Genomic DNA, 6,612 nt, shown 5'->3' on the forward strand with positions numbered 1-6,612 from the left:
TTTTAAAATGGGAAGAGTTGAAACTTCGTGGCAGATTAAAACTGTGTGCCGGACCGTGACTCGAACTCGAATCTCGGTCCGGCACACAGTTTTGATCTGCCACGAAGTTTCACATCAGCGTACACTCCGCTGCAGAGTGAAAATCTCATTATGGAAAGAGCTACCCCAAAATATAACACCATACGACATAAGCGAATGAAAATAAGCAAAGTAGATTAATTTTCGCGTCGAACGATCACCCACTTCAGATACCGTTCGAATAGTAAACATGGCAGCATTACGGCTTTGAACAAGATCCTGAACGTGGGCTTCTCACGACAGTTTACTATCTACATGAACACCTAGAAATTTGAACTGTTCAGTTTCACTAATCATATGCCCATTCTGTGACATTAAAGCGTCAGGTTTTGTTGAATTGTGTGTTAGAAACTGTAAAAACTGAGCCTTACTGTGATTTAGCGTTAGTTTATTTTCTGCAAGCCATGAACTTAGGTCATTTGAAACCGAGCCAGCGTTGCACACAACATCCCTTACTACCAAGCTAGTGTCATCAGCAAACAGAAATATTTTGGAGTTGCCCGTGATATTAGACGGCATGTCATTTATATAAAAAAGGAACAGGAGTGGGCCCAAAACTGTTCCTTGGGGCACCCCACACTTCACTGTACCTCTCTCAGACCCCACATCACAGCCATTCTCAACATAATGCGACTTAACTTCTGAGGTCATCAGTCGCCTAGAACTTAGAACTAATTAAACCTAACTAACCTAAGGACATCACACACATCCACACCCGAGTCTCAACATTATGAATAATGACCATTTGCTCTCTGTTGCTAAAATAAGAGGTGAACCAATTTTGAGCTACTCTCCGTATTCGGTAATGGTCCAACTTCTGGTGCAATATTTTGTGAGTAACACAATCAAACGTCTTGGTTAAATCAAAAAATATGAGTAGTGTTCGAAACCTTTTGTTTAACGCATCCAGTATCCCACAGAGAAAAGAGAATATAGCATTTTCAGTTGTTAAACGACTTCTAAAGCCGAACTGTACATTTGATAGCAAATCGTGTGATATAAAATGATCAATTATCCTTACATAGACAGCCTTTTCAATAAATTTAGCAAAAAGCATAGAAATAGGTCTAAAATTGCCTACATTATCCCTTTCTCCCTTTTTATAAAGCGGCTTTACTACTGAGTACCTTTATCGTTCAGGAAACTGACCATTCCTACAGGAAAAATTATAAATATGACGCAAATAGAGGGCTAACATGTGCAGCACAGTAACATTCTGCTAGGCTCTCCATCATGAACATGACAGTCCTTAGTCTTGAGTGATTTAATTATTGACTCAATCTCCCCCCTGTCTGTATCACAAAGGAGTATTTCAGACATCAATCTCGGAAAGGCATTTGCCAGGAAAGCTATATGATTCCCTGTAGAAACTAAATTTTTATTTAATTCACTAGCAATGCTCAGGAAATGATTGTTAAATACTGTACATATATCTGATTTATCAGTAACAGAAATATTTTTACTACGAACTGACTTTATATCGTCAACCTTGTGCTGCTCACCAGACACTTCCTTCACAACTGACCATATAGTTTTAATTTTATCCTGTGAGTTAGCTATTCTATTTGTATACCACATATTCTTTGCCTTCCTAATAACATTTTTAAGCACCTTACAGTACTGTTTGTAATGGGCTACTGTAGCTCGATTGTGACTACTTGTAACATTTTGATATAATTCCCGCTTTGTTCTACATGATATCCTTATCCCACTAGTCAGCCACCCGGGCTGCCAATTACTACTAGTATCCCGTTTAGAAGTTTAGAACGTTCTAATGGAAAGAAACACTCAAAGAGCACGAGAAATGTGAAGGGATCATTGTGCTTTTTGGAGGGTAGGGTAAGGAACTAGGATAGCGATCATTATATCGGAGTATTTGAGAATGAAGAGATAGTTTATGCACAGTCGTAGTGCAGACGAATGCTCTGGAACGGAAGATGTCGAAGTTGGGTGTTGTTGGCGGCAACAAGTAATGGTCGATTGGACTGAAAGGATCAAACACGGCGAAAAAGTGCATCCTTTGCATTAAAGCAGAAGTAACGTGCAGAGTGCGTAACTATTAAAACGTCATTTGGAAAAATGGGTCCTCAATGACGGTCTGAGTGTTCTCAGAATGACTGGCTGCAGCTGACGTCCGACGCGAAGTGGTCCTTTCATTGTAAGCCACGTTGCCGTGAAAGATGACTTTAATCTGTCAATGGCGATTGTCGTAGGGCTTCCATTTTTATTAGCGCCGAAAGCCTTTTCGCAACCCGTAATCACCTTGAGCGGGCCATCAAGCGGTGGCTAGCATGGCTTTCAACTGGTATCGTGACGAATAAACGCAGTTCATGGAAGTCGAACGACAGTATCGCACATAGTTTCCTCATCTAAACAATAAGTTTAACACTTCGATGATATTGTTGGATGGATCACAGAAACATTTTACGAGCAATATAGAATTCGCCCGGAGACAAGTTTAGAAGTCGTCGCGATGAGGTCTTCTTAGAGAGCTTTTCGCAAATCCTGTAAGACAATCCGTAGATTTTCTGTCCGGTAGTGGAAGGTAAGGCAACTAAGGGAATCTTCCAGTTGTCGATATAAAGGCTGCACTAAGCCGCTGGCTGTGTGATTGTATGCTATAGGGGAAAAAGTAGAATTCAAACTGTCTGCTTGGATCTCTTCTTGCCGGCCGGTGTGGCCGAGCGGTTCTAGGCCCTTCAGTCTGGAACCGCGCCACCGCTACGGTCGCAGATACGAATCCTGCCTCGGGCATGGATGTGTGTGATGTCCTTAGGTTAGTTAGGTTTAAGTAGTTCTAATTTCTAGGGAACTGATGACCTCAGATGTTAAGTGCCATAGTGCTCAGAGCCATTTGAACCATTCTTTGGATCTGTTGTTATTTTAAAATCTAAATAGTACGTTAAAACGCGTGATACATCTGTAAATTAAAACGGTTATTGTTCCTTTGGAGGGCTTCAGGGGAAAGTGTAAGTACTTGACTGTTGCCAAGCACGACACGCGATTTAAGGATGACAGAAGTGTTCCAACGATGTCGCTGTGCGCATATTTCAAATTCTGATTCGCTAGAGCAAACGTAGCAAGAGGAGTTCAAAAATTACGGCTTGCCAAACGAGGCTTTTGCCGTTTTTGGTTATGCTAGATGAAGCAAATGTCTTCTCCTTCTACTGTAGGGAATGAACTGTTGCCACACGAAGAGATGACCTGCTGTCGAAAATCAGATGTAATAAACGACGTACATTCGACACTGAGACATCAATTTGCGAGATGCTGAGTGGGATTCCAAAGCATCAGAGTTTTAGGTTACCTGTGAGTGTGATAAATACACTGACGGAAAAAATCGATGCATCAAAAAGCAATTAATGTAGCGGTATGAAATTTGGGGAATACACTTTTCTAGGTGACATATTAAAGTGATTAACATAGCAAGATCACAGATTCTTATAAGCGCGAGATAAGACGTTGCAAATGTGAAATGCTAGTAGTATATCAACAATCGGCGTAGCCGCGAGAACGTAGGGTGCAAGCATGTGTAGTACAGGTGCCGGATGACAGTTTGTGGGATGGAGAGCCATGCTTGTTGCACATGATCGGTTAGTGCAGTTTGTGAACGACGCTGGAGTTGTCGTCCGATAATATTCCATACGGGCTCCATTGGAGACAGATCTGGTGATCGAGCAGGCCAAGGTGAAATTTTACACTCTGTAGAGCATGTTGGTTGACGACAGCGGTATGTGGGCTAGCGATATCCTGTTAGAAAACACCTCCTGTAATGCTGCTCATGAAGGGCATACAACAGCTCGAATCACCAGATTGGCTTTCAGATTTTCAGTCAAGGTGCGTGGGATAACCAAGAGCGTACCAAACCTTGGTACGCTGCAGGCCCTCAACTTACCTCCTCCTAACCACAAACATCACTGGCACCGAGGCGAAAACCAGATTTCATCAGAAAACACAACAGACTTCCACCCTGCCCTGCAATGAGCTCTCCCTTGACACCACTGAATAGCGGTGGTCTGGGGCAGTGGAGCGCACGCTAAAGGCGTCTGGCTCGGAGCTGTCCTTGAAGTAACCGTTTTTCTACTAAAATTTCTTCTGCAAATGGAGTACTATGTGGCAGAGCCATACGCCGAACATGATGGCCACTGGGCCGTCCGAAGCCCGGTCTTCTTGCGAAGGTACATTCTCGGGACCACCGCTGCCAGTAATCACGTACAGTGGCCGTATTCCTGCAAGTCTTTCTGCAATGTCCCAGAAGGGGCATCGAGCTTCTCTTAGCATTATTAAAAGACCTTGTCCAAGCTCAATGAGGGTTTAATAATGGGGTCTTTGTCGTCTTAAAGGCATTCGTGACTAACATCAACTCACTTCCACCAATCTCAAAGGTAACTAATGCTGACGGCCACTACAGCAGGTATTTAAAGCAAACCTGATTTGCATCCTCATAGTGGCGGGCGCTGCTAGTGTCGTTCTGCCGGAGTGGCCGAGCGGTTCTAGGCGCTACAGCCTGGAACCGCGCGACCGCTACGGTCGCAGGTTCGAATCCTGCCTCGGGCATGGATGTATGTGATGTCCTTAGGTTAGTTAGGTTTAAGTAGTTCTAAGTTCTAGGGGACTGATGACCTCAGATGTTAAGTCCCATAGTGCTCAGAGCCATTTGAGCTTTTTGAGTGTCGTTCTTATGCGACTGGCGTGAAATTTGGACAGACACCTTTCAGACGTAGAAACACGCCTACCAACTTTCGTTTATGTCGCACTACTCCTTCTTGGTGTTGCAATTTTTTTCCGTCGGTGTATATTCAGTTAATTTTGAACAGGGTGTCTCTCCTAAGAGTCGTCAGGCACATTTTCTCTGGGATTTTAGCAAATATTTGCAGTTTTGTTTTTGCGCTGTGTAGTTGGAGTCAGTCTCAACAATTACTGCACCTTTCATGCGATGCCCAGTGTCAACGGAAAGCTCTGTTTGTTTCCCATAGGAAACAAAATTATTTTTCAAAACGGAATTGTACGTGTCCATTAGATAGAGCGCACTCGAATCATTCTAGTCCGATATTTGTTTTATCACCATGTAGTACCACCAACAGTAAAACACGAAAAATAAACAGTAATGCAGCAGCGACTTACAAGGGAAACTCCCCTCCGCATCCCCTCATATTTAGTGCTAAGATGGCCCAGTAGATAGCCCGTCAGAAACTGAAAACAGGAAGAAGGTGTACTGAACTGTGAAGAAAAAGCAAAATAGAAACAGTGAACGGTCCAAGCTTAAGAAGTGCAATACTGAGAAAAGTGCTACCATAGCGGCGTCATGGTTAATTGGCCACGGAGTTGGACTGTAAACCGGACGAGCTGTGTTCAGAACTCTTTCGTGCCATTTACTTTTTTTTATTTCGCACCATTATGAACTGTTCGTCCGGTCATTGAAATGTTTGTTCTCTTTCTTTAGTCTTAGCAGTTATCACACTATATTCATTGGTTATAGAATATGAGTCATGTGGCAAGAATACTTTACCGTCTCAAGTAAATGTGATGAATAGTGAGAGCAGGCGATCTACCACATACATGCCTCACAGGAATGAAAACAACAAATAAACAGATGTGAACTATGTTACAACAAACGAGTTCAAGAGTCAAAACGTGCAAAACGGAACGCAACTTCAAAAACGTTAAAAACTGTGACTGTGAAACTGCTGCGTTTTTTTGTTGTAGCTTATATGAAAAACTAACGTGTTTTCATCATTTCCTTGGGAGTGATCACGTTCACATTCATACGTAACCTAAATCGGGCAAGGAGGCATATCTCACTCACTTACCACACGTACAGATTAGGTACGTCGATAAGAGATTCCTATCTTACGACACACGCACTGTCTGTTACTAATATTGTGAATGGCACACATGACATGCTTTCCGATGGAGGATTCGGTTGAATTGTCGCCTTGCCATCAAACGTTTGCGGTTCCCATTCACAAACCACTTTCTACGGGCTGCTAATAGAGTAAAATGAAATGAAAACCGAATCAAGACAGGCGTTGATATACATCAACGGGGACAGTTGAAAATGTGTGCCCCGACCGGGACTCGAACCCAGGATCTCCTGCTTACATGGCAGGCGCTCCATTCATTTTTTTCCGGTATTTTTCGTTGCGTTTGGTCTGGGCCGACGTCACAAGACAACCGTTCAAGTTGATCTTTGATTCCTTTACTCAGTTTTTTATTACAGAGGGCGAGCAGTCCTCTGACCCATCTGAGCCACCGAGGGCACAGAGGATAGTGCGACTGCAGGGGCTTATCCCTTGCACACCCCCCGTGAGACCCACATTCCCATCTTAATGACTACACACTACATTCGTAGTGCCCCTGCCCATTACACTCATTACTCGCTGCAGACAATCTTACCGAGTCCCGTAAGAGTTCGGGCAATACTTTTGCATCCGTACAGAAGAAGAAGGTTAATGACCGGTTATCCTTAACTATATATAAAGATGGTATCTGTTCTTTCGTACATATCCGAAAGAACACATACCATCTTCATGT

This window comes from Schistocerca americana, chromosome 1 (genome assembly GCF_021461395.2).
Source record: "Schistocerca americana isolate TAMUIC-IGC-003095 chromosome 1, iqSchAmer2.1, whole genome shotgun sequence".
Taxonomy (NCBI): Eukaryota; Metazoa; Arthropoda; class Insecta; order Orthoptera; family Acrididae; genus Schistocerca; species Schistocerca americana.